Source organism: Giraffa tippelskirchi, chromosome 12, assembly GCF_054371585.1.
Source record: "Giraffa tippelskirchi isolate mGirTip1 chromosome 12, T2T-mGirTip1v1.2.pri, whole genome shotgun sequence".
NCBI lineage: Eukaryota > Metazoa > Chordata > Mammalia > Artiodactyla > Giraffidae > Giraffa > Giraffa tippelskirchi.
Window position 1 is genome coordinate 39429456 of NC_137286.1, and position 14385 is coordinate 39443840.

Genomic DNA, 14385 nt, shown 5'->3' on the forward strand with positions numbered 1-14385 from the left:
CCAAGTTTGCTGGCATATTGAGTGCAACACTTTAACAGCATCATCTTTTAGGATTTGAAATAGCTCAACTGGAATTCCATTACCTCCACTAACTTTGTTCGTAATGATGCTTCCTAAGGCCCACTTGACTTCGCATTCCAGAATGTCTGGCTCTAAGTGAGTTATCACACCAATGTGGTTATCTGTGTCATAGAGATCTTTTTTATGTAGTTCTTCTGTGTATTCTTGCCACTTTTTCTTAATATCTTTTGCTTCTGTTAAGTGCATACCATTTCTGTCCTTTATTGCGCCCATCTTTGCATGAAATGTTCCCTTGGTATCTCTAATTACAGCCTAGATTTAATTTTACATTATTGTCAGGGTGAGAGAAAGCCCTGTTAGGTTAGCCTGGTTAAGCTTTGACTAACCCACACAAAAGTAGGGGAAAGGCCCAGTTGCAGAGGTCTATAGGCAATATAGGACTGCAATGATGTGGGCTTGGGAATGGCCAGAGAGAAATAGCAACTTCTGAAGCCCCTTGTCAATAGCATTTTGAGCAGCTTCTGCACAGGGAAGCTTCAGGGCCAGCAATCTGGCCAGAAAGGGAGTAGGTCATGGAGTCTGCATCTGGATGTTTCATCATTCAGCAAGCTCACTGCCAGTTTATTTGGTGGGACTGACGGCCATCTCTGGGGTCCTGCGCCTTCCCTTCTCCACCAGGGTCCTGCGGAAATGGGACAAAGCGGGCGACACTGGGCAGGCTGAGGAGTCGACCTCTGGCTTTTTGAGATGATATAGCTCTGGCCGCCACCAAAAGAGGCAACCGTGAATAAAACTACATGATACTAAAAACAAAAAAACATGATACTGACATTGGGGTTCTGTACCTGTCTTACATGTGCAATTTTTGTCACTTAATTGTTATTAGGGAACAGTTAGGTGCTGTTACTGAATATACATGAGGCTGCCCGCAATGCAGGACAAGCGCGACCCGCAGGTTCGCTCCTTGGGTGGGGACTATCCCCTGGAGAAGGAAATGGCAACCCACCCCAGTATTCTTGCCTAGAGAATTCCATGGACAGAGGAGCCTGATGGGCTGCAGACCATGGGGTCACAAAGAGTCAGACACGACTAAGAGACTGAGCACTATTGAATATACACATAATTTAAAGGAATTTTCTCCTGTTGTTCACCTGTTCAAAAAGTCCTTAGTTTGCTCAGCTGCAAAATGGGGAGAATAAGACTACCTACCCATCAGTTTCCTATGAGAATTGCACAGACAGGCTGAATGGCGAACTGGTGCTCAACAAACGGTTAAGGAGGACACATCCCAAAGTCCTTACCTTGGAGTTTGAAGTCCTTGCACAAACAGCCCCCAACTGTCCCTCCAGGCTTTATTCTTGTCCTCACAGCTTTCTGAACCCTCCTATGAACAGGGTGTGCACCCCATGAATTCCAGACCCCTCTTCATTTATCTGACTCCAGTTTCTCCTTCAACTTTCCCTTAATACAACCCCTTCTCTGACCACAGAAACCCACAAAGAACCCTCAGTCCCTTTTTCTGTACAGCATCTGCTCTGTACTACTCCTGAGAATATCGAAGAAAGAGGCAGCGGCCTCCTTGTGACCCCACCACCACACCAAAACTCTGAGATAAATGTCTTGTTTTAACATTTTGAATACAAAATATTTTAAAATCATTGAAAAAGTGAAAGTTGCTCAGTCATGTCTGACTCTTTGTGGACCCATGGACTATACAGTCCATGGACTTCTCCAGGCCAGAATACTGGAGTGGGTAGCTGTTCCCTTCTCCAGGGCATCTTCCCAACCCAGGGATTGAACCCAGGTCTCCCGCATTTCAGGTGGATTCTTAAACATTAAACACCTCCCTATTCCCCCTCTGCCCCTGGTAACCACCATTCTACTTTTTAAATATTTATTTAATATTTATTTATTTGGCTGCACTGGGGGCTTCCCTGGTGGTTCAGCGGTAAAGAACCCGCCTGCAATGCAGGAGACCTGGATTCAATCCCTGTGTTGGGAAGAGCCCCTGGAGAAGTAAATGGCAACGCACTCCAGGATTCTTGCCTGGAGAATACCATGGATAGAGGAGTCTGGCAGGCTACAGTCCATAGGGTCACAGAGTCGGACATGACTGAGCGACTAAAACCATCACCACCTATCTGGCTGCACCAGGTCTTAGTCGAGGAACACAAGATCTTCCACCTTTGTTTCGGCATGTCGGATCTAGTTCCCTGACCAGGGGTCGAACCCAGGCCCCCTGCATTGTCAGTGTGTAGTCTTAGCCACTGGACCACCAGGGAAGTCCCTTTGCTTCCATCTTTTGACTCCTGTGAATCATGCTGCTCTGAATGTGGTGTACAGATATCTGGCCGATTCCCTGCTTTCAGTTCCTTTGGGTGTCTATGCAGAAACGGAATTGCTGGATAACGTGGTAATTCTATGTGTAATCTTTGGAGGAAGTTCCTTTGGAACTTTACCCTCTATTGTAAGTCACCTCCATAGTGCTGGCCTCTGGTAGGAGACGGAGGGGAAAGATGAGATGAGAGGGGAGGCTGAGATAAGGCAGGGCTTAAGGAGGTCTAAGAAGCTCAGCAATTTGTGAACACCTGGGAAAGTGAAGTGAAAGTGCTAGTCGTTCAGTCATGTCCGACTCTTTGTGACTCCATGGATTGTAGCCCACCAGGCTTCTCTGTCCATGGGATTTCCCAGACAAGAATAATGGAGTGGGTTGCCATTTCCTCCTCCAGAGGATCTTACCAATCCAGGGATTGAATCCAGATCTCCTGTATTGCAGGCAGATTCTTTACCGTCTGAGCTACCACAAACATGCTGGTTGCCCTTCCTTGAGCCTCACTGAGTGTAAGGAGGAAAGCTTTCCTTATTGCAAAAAGGCACAACTTGATTTCCACTGGATATTGGGCCTGGGGACCCCTAGAGTTAGAGGGTGGAGGATGGGTGGCCAAGGTTGCACCAGTTGGCCTGGCGGCATGGCTGGGACCCCTCTGCCTCACTGCATCCCAGTCCAGCATTTCCTCCTCTCCTCCCTCCAATTCTCAGTTTGCCTGTTCGTATTCAGAAGAAGAGGGTGAAGCCAGAGTTGAGGCATGTCTGCAATCCAAACACTCTTGAAACTGTAATAAGGAAATTGCCTTGAGAGGAACTGTAGCGTCTTCCAGTGTCATCATGGAGATGGCTGAGATGAGCACTCTGAAGACCCTGGTATGCCCATCTTCTTTTCTTCTCCCTCTGGGTGTACCAGCCGAAGCTAAACCCCACTCCTTAGTGGTCTGGAGAGATCTTTGTAGCCAGCACCATCTTTCTGCTATTTCCTTTAAAACTCTCCAAGGTCGTCCACTGCCTCAGGATCAAGCCCCAGGTGCAAACACCTTAACAAGACCTGTCTGGTCCTGGCCTGATCTTGCTTCAGTCTACCTCTCTGGTCTTGATTACCCATCCCCTTTGCACTAGATGCTCCAGCCACATTGGGCTAGAAAGAGCAAAGCCCAGTGGACTTTCAAGCTTCCAGGATGCCATGTGTATTTTTTGTTTTTCTTCTTTTTTTCTTGGCCATGCTGCTCAGCATGCAGGATCTTAGTTCCCCAACCAGGGATCAAACCCACAGCCCTTGAAGTGGGAGTGCAGAGTCTTAACCACTGGACTGCCAGGGAAGTCCCCCACAGTTAATGTTTAAAGACACTGTGAGAGATGGGAGGTCCAGAGATGATGGCCTGGAATTGTCCTCAGTCTTGGTTGGCTGAAAAGGAATTAAGTATCATTGGAAGAGCTTGGTGCTCCAGGGCCAGGCAGACATGTGAAGGGACCAGGGCTGCCTGAGAGACTAGAGGTCTGACCTCAGGGGAGCCGCTGCCGGGCAGGCAGGCCCAGCACCACCAGCTCTTCTGACTTTATGTAAAAAGGAACCAGAAATCTGGATTTTAAGCAGAAAGGCCCAATTTACAAATGTTGACAACTCTTTTAAAATGCCAAGATGTGTCGGCTGAACAAAACCCACCTGCAGGTCACTTGTAACCTGAAGACTGCCAGTCTTCACCTCTGGAGTGAACTGAGTGAGTCCCTGAACCTTTCAGGATGGGTTCAGTGGGCGGGCACAGGCCTCCATGCCTTCCTGCTGTCTCAGATTGGGTGGGAAGAGTCCTGCCACCAAGGGTGAGAGCAGGTGCCCCATGCCTGTCACCAAAGACACCCCTCCCTAGCAGCCAGCACCTCCCACCCTGAGTCCCCCAGTCCTCAAGGAATTAGCACCTGATCTGGTGGGTCAGACCAGGATGCCAGGCTAGGACATAATGGGGGTGGTGGCTCAGGCAGTGATGGGAGGGAAGCAGGTGCAATAGCAAGTGCAGAGTCAAGTCTAGAGTCCAACTTCCTGTGCCCGTGTCCCTGGGGGTTATTCTGAACCCCTCACCCTTTGTCTCTGTGGCCAATGTTTCTCATAATAGTGTCAATTTCGTCTCTTGTGTCTGAAATTTGTAGTGTATGTGTTATTGACACTTTTATCTTTTTGTTTTCTGTTTTACAGTATGAAAGTGAAAGTGTTAGTCACTCAGTTGTGTCCGTCTCTTTGAAACCCCATGGACCCACCAGGCTCCTCTGTCCATGGGATTCTCCAGGCAAGAACATTGGAGTGAACAGCCATTCCCTTTAGGGGATCTTCCCAACCCAGGAATCGAACCTGGGTCTTCTCATTGTAGGCAGATTCTTTACCATCTGAGCCACTAGGGAAGCGTCTTTTACCATATAGAGCTTCTCATTTAGTTTTCCAAGTGAACATTAAAGTCAGCTTGTCTGACTGCAAGAAGGAAAAAAAAGTGCTTCTATTTCTTATGGGATCATGTTAAATCTACAAATGAGCTTAGGAAGAAACGAGTACAGTCTTCCACGTTTAGGACATAGTGTGTGAGGTTCTACTTGTGTGCCTTTTGGCGATAGTATCATTTTCCCATATATGTGTTTCACACATCTCAAGTTCACTTCTCAATATTTTTGCTTTAATTAACATTATAAATGAAATATGCTCTTTCATTATGTCTTCTAACTCCCTTTTGTTTCTTGTCGTTGTTCAGTCATGAAGTCCTACTTGTTGTGACCCCATGGACTGCAGCATGCTCATGTCCTTCACCATCTCCTAGAGTTTGCAAACTATGTCCATTGTGTTGGTGATGCCATCCAACCATCTCATCCTCTGTCATCCCCTTCTCCTCCTACCCTCAATCTTTCCCAGCATCAGGGTCTTTTCCAATGAGTCTCCTCTTTGCATCAGGTGGCCATCGTATTGGCCAGTGAGTCCTTTAGCATCAGCCCTTCCAAAGAATATTCAGGGTTGATTTCCTTTAGGATTAACTGGTTTGATCTCCTTTCCAGTTCAAGGGACTCTCAAGAGTCTTCTCCAGCACCACAATTCAAAAGCATCCATCTTTCGTTTCTGCATGAAGGCTATTTTTCATGTATGTCAGTTCATCCTTTTTGTTCATGCTGTTCACAGACTATGCCTGGCCATCTGCCTCCCCCTTGTGGGGACATGGGTGCATTGCCCATTCTAGCCCCTGTGGTTGGATGCACCCTTTGCCTTAACTGCCTTTTACCAAAACTCCATTCGTTCTTGACTCACTGGAACTCATCTTCTAGTAATCTTCTCATGAAAGATCCATCCATTTGACTAGTATTTCCAGAATTCATACATGTTTTTAAATTATATGTCTGTAGCCTTTATCCATGAAGAAATAGCCTAGATGGGTATAAACATTTCTCAGCTCACACCTCTTTATTTCTTTCAGTATCTTGTAAATGTGGCCCCCTGTGTCTTCAGGCATTGAATTTGGCTGCCAAGAAGTATGTTACCAGCCTGACTTTCTTTGTAGCTGACATATTCAAGTTATTCTCTTTATCTTTAAAACTTAATAATATTATGAGGCTATCATGGTGTTGATTATGTTAGGACAGTTTCCTTGTATACAGTATGCCCTTTCAGTGTGTAGATTGAGTGTTTACATCAGAAGTTCTCTCTTTTGAAAGACTAAATCTGTGAGTGCTGGTCTTAGATTTCGCTTTTAAAACTGCCATCTCCTCTGCTCTGGATTCTCCTCCACTTTTCTCTGATTGAATATCCAAGATCACTCTACGATGGCTAACCATTTTTGTCTCTTCTTTTCCAACACAGACATCATATATTTTTATTTTATTCTTTTAATTATTTTTTATTTTTTTATAAAGTTTTATTAAAGTATAAAGGAGATAGAGAAAGCTTCTGACATAGGCATCAGAAGGAGGCAGAAAGAGTACCCCTAATTATTTTTAAAAATTTTATTGTTGGAGTATACTTGCTTCACAATATTGTGTCAGCTTCTGCTATACAACAATGTATATCAGCTATCTTTATACATATATCCCTCATTTTGTTTCTTCTTAATTAATGAAAGGATATTAAGGGGATTGTACATCTTAAGTTCTTTTAGTATTTACATTTGTGTACAAGCAATTTTTTCTGAAATGATGAGATAAAGCCGAATATATGTGCATGGTGATTGTTGTTGTTGTTTAGTTGTTAAGTCATGTTCGGCTCTTTGCGACCCCATGGACTGTAGCCCACCAGGCTTCTCTGTCCATGGGATTTCCCAGACAAGAATACTGGAGTGGGTTACCACTTCCTCCTCCAGGGGAACTTCCTGACCCAGGGATTGAACCCATATCTCTGTGTCTCTTGCATCTCCTGCACTCATAGGCAGCCACTAGGAAGCCCTCCTTTACCTCTAGTCTCTTCTGTGCCATTTGCCTGTAGCCTTTAGTCTACGACTCTTCTATTTTGTTCACTTTACTAATTTTCATTTTTTACAGTCCTTACTATGCTGGCTGTTCCTGTTCTCTCTCTGCTCCCTTATAACTGAATTTCATCTCTGAAATTATTTTAACCTTTTTTTTGGTTTGTTTTTCCCGAGTTTAGTCAACTCTTGTTTCACATCTCCCTGTGGGCTCATATGTCTCTGCTTCAAGGTTTTCCTTCATGGAGGGGATGCTGTAGTGCTAAGTTAAAGCATGATATACCCCTTTGAGAGACAAAGCAAAATACACCGTTTAACTTGAGGTCAAACCCCACTTGATGTTCCTTTAAAGACAATACAAAATAAAATGAATTAGAAGTTTAAAGCACGTCACTAGCAAACTGTGCTAGAGGGTAAAACCCGTACCTGCTGCCCCTGGGTCACCTGCCATGCATGACAGTCACAAACCCATGTGGAACCCACAGAAACTGCTCCTAACAGATGACTATTCTAGAACAATGTTTCCCAGATTGGCTTGATTTGAAGATCCATGGATGCTTATTTAGAGTACTTGGCATGGAACTCTCCTCAATGTTATGTGGCAGCCTGGATGGGAGGGGAGTTTGGAGGAGAATGGATTCATGTATATGTAAGGCTGAGTCACTTCGCTGTTCACCTGAAACTGTCACAACATTGTTAATCGGCTAGACCCCAATACAAAATAAAAAGTTCAAAAGAAAAAAATAGAGTCCTTGGGTCCGTTTTCTAGACACTCTGGTTGGGTTGTCTGCTGCGTGGGGGCTTGCCTTGGGCGCCTTTACCAAGCACTCCAGGGAGCCATGCGCCCGGTCTACAGAGGGAGCCTCTACCCGCTGCCCCCACCCACGGGTGGGATGCTGGGCCAACCCTCTCTGTTGTCGTAGTGACTCTTGGAACTTTGGGAGTAGCTCCTGGGTGTGGTCCAAGAGCGGCTGTTTGGGAGCCAGCCCGCAGTCTCCCTGGGCGTTGACTCGCCGCATTTCAGCCCTGGGAGGGCCAGCCTGTGTGTCACGCCACACCAAGGCAGGACCTAGCTAGTCTGAGGTCGAAGCAGGGCAAGCCGCCCTTATCTCCCAAACCAGAGCACAGTGCCGCCCAGCTCCATCCACCTGAAAAGGAAAATCCGGGGGCAAACCGGTTTTTCCCTTATGGGGGGAGGGGCGTGGGGTGGGGATGAGTTGGATGGAGTTGGTGAAGAGGATTAGCTGTGTAACTTTGTCAACACTAGAGGGCAGCACGGAGCCAGTGTTTCCGATTTACAAGAAAATCCACTATTCATGGTATTCTATCTTAGATTTTTATGTATTTATTGATTTGCCTTTCTTTTTATGCTATGACACCCTTGCTACGAATCTTGGGGAAATGACACCAAACTCACAGCCAGCACCTGGGGGTGGGGAAGGAGAGGAGGAGTAAGGAAGAGGAAGTCAGGTAAACCTTGGCAGGAGCCCTGTCCCCCGTTTCCTGGAGTGGTGCCTGGGGGCTCAGTGTCAGAGATGGGGTTCTTGGTGCCAAAGGAAGCAGCATGCGGGAGACCAGAGATGGGGTTCTTGGTGCCAAAGGAAGTGGCATGCTGCTGCTGCTGCTGCTAAGTCGCTTCAGTCGTGTCCGACTCTGTGCGACCCTATAGACGGCAGCCCACCAGGCTCCGCCGTCCCTAGGATTCTCCAGGCAAGAATACTGGAGTGGGTTGCCATTTCCTTCTCCAGTGCATGAAAGGGAAAAGTTAAAGTGAAGTTTTTCAGTCGTGTCCGACTCTTAGCGACCCCATGGACTATAGCTTACCAGGCTCCTCCGTCCATGGGATTTTCCAGGCAAGAGTACTGGAGTGGGGTGCCATTGCCTTCTCCGAAGTGGCATGCAGGAGACCCTAGGTGCTCAGTCAGGATGGGAGAGAGAGGCTCCAGGGCAGGAACAGGTGAGGATGAGCCCAAAACAGGGAGGCTCCCAGCTCACCAGCTGTCAGCTTCTCATACGCTTCCCCAGTGATGAAGGGGCCCAGCCACACCTGCCGCCTGAGCCAGTGGGACAGCAGAGGTGAGACCTCCTGGTGGAGGTCCCGGAAGGATCTGAGTGAGGCTGCAACAAGGCCCTGCACCCACGTGTACCATCCCCTGCAGAACTTCACACCCAGGTCTCCCTCCACCAGCGACTGGCACAGAGCCGGGAAGTCCGCCTCCAGCAAACCAAGCAGTGGCCTGGCCAGGCCCTGGGCTGTGCTGCTCTGCTGGGCCTGCTGTGCAGGGGGTCTGCAGGGCATCTTAGTGCAGCCTCCGCCAACCCCCCAGCAAGGCTGCCGCTCTGTTTGAGGGCAGAAATGGGGTAACTCCCACTCTCTCTCCCCATTCTCTCTGCCCCTGACAACAGGGGTCAACACATCACTAGGGTGCTGATCTCACCAGGCCCAGAAGCGCCCCTGCAGATCCCAGACAAACCTGCAAACACGGGCCTCTGCCCCAGCCTTTCTGATGTGGGCCCAGGTTCCTCCCCCCAACCTGAATCAATCCATCAGGGCAGAGAGGGGCCCATCTCTCGTCGTCACTGCCTTGTCCACCTACACATTCTCTCATGGGAAAGCTTGCTGGCCGGCCTGCCCTAGAAAGGCTTGCCAAAGCTCCCTAGGTCTGCAGTTCACCACCTGACAGCTGAGCAGTGTGCCACCAGTCTATCCTGTCCTGGGTACAGGATGTGAGCTCCTCTGGCCAGGATCCTTGGATTCCTGGGTCCTGCACCAACACACATTCGCTGGATGAATGAATGTAGGAGCAGGTGGGCCACCAGCCCTCTCTCCCCTTCTCTGGGAGGAGATGGGCAGGCCTGGCCCCAAGCCCCCTCCTGGGTGACTCTCTGTGGTGCCCCATCTGACCCAGGTCCTTCCTCACAAACTGCAGCAGCAGTAACAGCTTTTTTGGTATGCTGCAAGGAGGGCACCCGCTTTTCAGCCCATGTCTCAGCCAGGTGATGTCTCCAACTGTTCTTTAGCATCTACAGTAAAGAGGAAATACTTAAAACGGTTAGTGGTGGTTTTGAAAGCTCTAGACATAATGCCCCTACCGGTGCAGAGGTTCTGTGTACACCTCCATTTGGTTTCCTTCTTATTCTTTTTATTGGCTGTGCTGGGTCTTCCTTGTTGCATAGGTTTTTTTCTCTAGTTGTGGCAAGCAGGGGCTACTCTCTAGTTGCCGTGGAAGGGCCTGTCATTGTAGTGGCTTCTCTTGTTGCAGAATACCGGCTCTAGAGCACACACTCAGTAGCTGTGGTTTGGGCTTAGTTGCTCCACCGCATGTGGGATCTTCCCAGATCAGGAATCGAACCCGTGTTTCCTGCATTGGCAGGCAGATTCTTTACCACTGAGCCAACACGGAGGCCCTTTCTAGGCATTCTTATCTTCTGAGATTAAGCAATCATTCAATTGGAAACCTAGCATCACTTTAATGAAATTTCCCTTTAAATCAGTGTGTGGGCAATCATGTCTGACTCTTTAGGAACCCCTGGACTGTGGCCCACCAGACTCCTCAGTCCATGGGATTTCCCAGGCAAGAATACTGGAGTGGGTTGCCATTTCCTCCTCCAGGGGATCTTCCCCACCCAGGGATTGAACCTGTGGCTCCTGCATTGGCAGGAGGGTTCATTACCGCTGAGCCTCCCAGGAAGCCCTCCATACAGTTTCTTTAATCACGGAGACATCTGGTCTCTGTGGCCCTTTCCTGTCCTCAGTGAGGGTTGCAGGGGCTCTGAGCCTCCACCTCCTCCTGGGCCACCTGTCACAGGTCTCTGTCTTTTGCATTCCAGCCGGGATCCCTCTGAGGGCCTCTGCACTTTGCAGTGGGCCCTGGGAAGGACTGGGGGTGGGATAACGCCAGCCGGGCGGGACTAGTAAGATCCTACTCTATGCTGCCTTGCCCAGTGCCCTACAGGGCGGCAGGCTGTCACCGGGTTTCCTGGGAGAGGCTGGGGGGGGGGGTGCCTGGGGCTGGCCGCCCTGCGGGCGGGGTACACACGGGAGAGCTGGGCTTCCTCTCACTCAATGTGCCTCTCTACAAACACCGATCCTGATCCTGTCGCTAGAAGCTAAGCTGGACCTTCGCAGCTGCATGAATGTGACACGGTTATGGATCCCTTCCGAGACCCGCAGAAGCCTGGCGCGCTCCGGGACAGACCGGCTGGCGGGGCGCATCCTCCTCCACGCGGGGCCTCCCAGGGCTGCCCTCGGCCCCAGCCGCCCAGGCTCCGTCTGGAACGCGTGCCTGTGGGCGTGTGTGCCGGCCGGTCTGGACATAGGCGCGCGCTCCAGCTAGGGGAGTTTTTGTCCCCTTAGTTTCTCCAGAAGGAGAGGCATAAACACGCCTACGCAGAAAACAAACCGTAGGCAAGTCACAACACAAAACTCTCTCTGCCGAGATCGGAACACGATATACTGCCACGGAGAGGAATTAATTATAACGCTGTGTGGGTCCTTGGAAAAAGCTGGGAACCGAGGGAGTAATTCTTGGGCACACTTCCTTTTCTTCTCCTCCTCCCGGGAGGGGAGGGCAGTGAGAAAGGTGCCTCCCACCCCCCTGCACCTCCACCCACCTACCCTCAGGGAGAACCCCTGTTCGGTCTGCCTCCGGATGTTCTAAGTATCTGACTGACTGTGTGTGTGTGTGTGTGTGTGTGTGTGTGTGCGCGCGCGCGCGCGCGCGCGATCTCAGTAGTAAAGTCCCAGGAAAAGGGATTTGCTTTAAAAAAAAAAAAAAAAGAAGAAGCTTACAAATAATTGGTCTACCCAATGTTTTAAAAAATATTTATATTTGGCTGCACCGTGTCAAATATAAATGAGATGATGAGATGGTTGGATGGCATCGCCGACTCAATGGACATGAGTGTGAGCAAGCTCCCGGAGTCTGTGATGGACAGGGAAGCCTGGCGGTGCTGCAGTCCACGGGGTCGCTAAGAGTCGGACACGACTGAGCGACTTAACAGATTGACTGCACAGAATCTTAGTTGCAGCAGGCGGGATCTAGTTCCCTGTCCAGGGATCCAGCCTGAGACCCCTGCACTGGGAGCTTGGAGTCTTAGCCACTGGACCACCAGGGAAGTCCCGTAACCAGTACTTTTTTAAGTTTCAAGAGGAAAGCAAGTGAGGGGCATGGCTGGCACACGGTCAGTACCCAGGACAGGTTGGCACTTCCTTGGGGCGCTTTCCTCCTTCAGCGTTTTCGTGTATCTCGTCTTCACAGGCTCCCAAGGCAGGTCCCTGTGTTACTGATGGCACAAGTGTCAGTCGGTGGCAATGTGGCTCCAGAGTCCAGATTCTGGGCTATATCATGACGTGGTCGTAGGTGTCCTTAGAGAAGACCGTGCCGTCGCCTACGTACAAGGCGGCGGGCCCCGCGGCCACAGCTGGAAGTACAGCATGGACGTGAAGCTGAGCTCAACATCCTGCGCGCCGCAGTGCAGGGCGACCAAAGGTTCATCTTCGCGGGCCTGCTGCTCACCAGCCACCGGCACCAATTCCACCAGGAGGTGGTCAGCTACCACCGGATCCGCGCGCAGGAGCGCTTTAGGAGCAGCGGCGCCGCGAAGCTTCGCCCCGCTGCCTCCAAGACCAAGCGGCCGCCGGGTAGGCCAGAGGCCGAGGGCACGCCGGACCCCAAGCGCACCTCGCGGGGCCCGCGGGGCCGGCTGCCCACCGAGCCGGTGCTCAAGGAGCGCGCGAGCCTCGGACCAGCGGCGGGCATTCGGGCGGCGACGGCCGGGCCCCCATCGCAGCCTCCGCGCGCCGGGGAGCCAGAGCGTCCCTCAGGTGCAGGCGGTGGGCGCGCTGCGGCCGTGCGCCACGTACCGGCAGCAGAACCGCTTGCCGCCAGGCACCCGGGAGGGGGCGGCGGGGGCGGAAGAACCCAAGTGGCAGAGCTACACCGACGGCTTTGGCGGGGCGCGCGCCGGCCTGGAGTTCGCGTATGCCAACGCGCGGGCCGTGCACTTGAACCGTGAGGGCAGCGGGGGTGCGGGGTTCGCGCAGGGGCGCTGTCAGGGAGAGAACTGCTCGTTCTACTTGCGCCCGAGATCCAGCGCTGCTGCTTGCACTGCTACCGCGGGGGGCCGCGGCGGCGGCGGCGCGAGGAGCCTGCGGCCTGGCTCCTGAGCGCGCGCCGCGGCCCCGCCTGCCCGGCTGTCCTCTCCACGCGGTCAGCGTCTCCTTCGCGGTCGGATCCATCCGGAGGCCAGCGATCCTCCGTCCGTGCTGTGTATGCGTTTGGTCACCGGTTCCTAGTGGTGCCGGAACCTGCACTGATGCCAGCCACCCAGGTAGTAAGTACACAGATAGGACACAAGTCATGCTGTTGGAAGTGGTGTGCTAGCTGGCGTCTGCCTCGTGCCTGTGGGAACTCAACAGCCATTGAATGGGTAGAGAAATAAAGACATTTACAGCCCTTTGCTTTTTGATGGGTGTTTTACATGCTTTGGGGGAGGGGGCTTTTTCTCCCTAACCTTGGCAACTGACCTCTTCCATGGAGCAGTCACCTGCGTGCCATCTGGCCCACTCAGGGTTTTGAAGCGAACTTGCCTCCCTGGGATGCCGGTGGCGGCTCTGCCCTGGCCTCCCACCTGTGCCCCACCCCGTCTCTCCCCGTCCCTTGAGGAGAGGGGGCTTGGATGCCCACTAGCGCCCTGGTGGTCCCGGTGGCCCCTTGAGGAGCACTGGGTTCCATCTCATAAGCAAAACCTCCTCCCACACCCTCAACTCAACAGCGACATTCACACACCATCAGAACCGCCAGCAACTGCAGAATGGGTACCTCCCCGACAGCCTACCTCTCAGGTTGAAGGCTTCTCGAACTGTAAGATGCACACAAGTCTTCTGGAATCTTTAAAGAAGATTCTGACTTAAGTGTGAGGCAGCCTGAGATCTCTGTATTTCTTTCTTAAAAAAAGAAAGAAAGAAATTGGCCACCTGGGCTTGTGGAATCTTAGTTCCCTGACCAGGGATCGAGCCTGAGCCCCCTGCACTGGAAGCCTGGAGTCTTAACCACTGGACCACCAGGGAAGTCCCTGAATGAGGTATTTCTAATAAGCATAAACACGGGACACGATATCTCCATACTCTAAAAGAGCTGTACATAGATGTCTTCTTTTGTCACCATATCTCCTGGTCACAGATCTTTGAATCCTGTTCTTTTCAAGTTCCTGACCATCCAGTAAACTGTTTGCCCCAGCCCATAAATCAATGTAGATTGGGATTTCTTTTTTCTCTCTCTCTTTTTTTAAAAAATTTTATTTTTTTAACACCAAAAACATTTTGTATTGGGGTATAGCCAATTAACAATGTTGAGTCAGCTTTAGGTGAACAGTGAAGGGCCTCAGCCATACATATATATGTTGTATCAGGATTTCTCTACAGTGGCGCTAATCACATTTGGGGTTATTTTTTTTAGGGGAAAGTCCTGTGTGCATTATAAGTGGAGCGACGTCCTTGACTGACCTCTAGCCCCTAGAGGCCAGTAGCTCCCTCCACCTAAATATGACCATCAAAAATATTGCCAGACATCGCCAAAGATTCCCAAAGTGGTAGGGGAAGGGGAAG